This window comes from Propithecus coquereli, unplaced genomic scaffold (assembly GCF_000956105.1).
Source record: "Propithecus coquereli isolate 6110/MARCELLA unplaced genomic scaffold, Pcoq_1.0 Scaffold692, whole genome shotgun sequence".
NCBI classification, from domain to species: domain Eukaryota; kingdom Metazoa; phylum Chordata; class Mammalia; order Primates; family Indriidae; genus Propithecus; species Propithecus coquereli.
In genome coordinates, this window is record NW_012152974.1 from 189,642 (window position 1) to 190,970 (window position 1,329).

The window sequence follows — 1,329 nt, forward strand, 5'->3', positions numbered from 1 at the left end:
AATATCTGATAAGCGGATTCACAAGACAGTAGTTTTGAGGTTGAGTAAATATTACCCCAAAATACTATATGTGAGACAAAAGGTCAGAATAGCCAGCAGCTAAAATATCACATTAATATGTAATCCATTATAGGTTACATATTTATCTATGACTAGAACAGCAAAATGTGTCTAACCAGGCTAACTATAATATTATTTTCTAAAGATCAGAAACAGATTTTCCCAGTCATAAATGCAATTCCTTAAATAAGCAAGCATGATCAACTTTTGCCTCCTAGGTCTCCATTAACATATTTCTGAAATAAGATTCTGGAAAACCCACCCACGAAATCCCAGTAAGCCTTATCTTATAAAATCTAGTATTATGGACAGTACACAAAAGTGTTTCATTTTTCTTACCCAATTCCCCCTAAAGTTTCTGGCCAATGTCCCAGAATATCTACTGTGTAGATTTCAGGTGCTGGCACAATTCTGCCCTCAAGGTGTAGGTATGGATGGCCATGAGTTCCAGATACCAAGAATAATAACAGCTTGGAGATGAGTTCTCATAGCCAGACTTGGACATCTCCTGTAGTATGTGTCATTTAGGACACTTTTGATCAAGCACCCGGAAAGCAAAAATGATAAGAAATGTCTTAAACTAAGGTAAAGTTATGATTTCAATTAATGGAAAGATTGAAAAGGAAGGCAATTTTAGGGTTAATTAACTAAGGAAATCAACAACATTATCAAGGAGTATTATCAACATTGTCAAGGACAGAAAACATCAATTATTCCCCTCTGCCATCATCAGCATGCTAGCTCCTGTTCAAGTTTGACCTCTCCTATTTATAAAATGAACAAAGCAATTTCAATGATTCAATCTTCATAAAGAAAAATCTAAAGCCGCAGAAGAGAACATGTTCTTTCTACATTTCCCTTTTCCAGAGAAGAGAAAACATTTTTAGAAGTCTCTTACACCCCGGTAGATTATTTCAAGTATTAACAATGCCTGTCAAAAATCTACAGAGATATGCAAAATGCCTGTGGGTTATCAATAAAATGAGAGCATAACAGGTATGTATGTAATATGCTCTTAAATTAGGATAATAGTAATTTTTATCCATTGAGATATTTTTAAATATGAAAAGATTGAATGTACTCAAAACAATATTTTGGGCCTTTTGTTACATTGACAAGAGCACAGAAATTCATTCTTTGCAGTTGACATTTCTAACTCCTGTTGTGAATTCTTGTTTCATAATGGTATTTTAAAAGGATGTCAGTTTTAAGTTATCCTTTGTTGATTTAATTCAAACTGCTAGGCACTTCTTTTTTGTATTTTTTTTT

General features: G+C 33.3%; 1 pseudogene; it reads left to right on the plus strand.

The window, feature by feature from the left end:
* LOC105823708 overlaps window positions 1-1,329 on the plus strand; it is a 232,498-nt pseudogene that overhangs the window by 113,161 nt on the left and 118,008 nt on the right.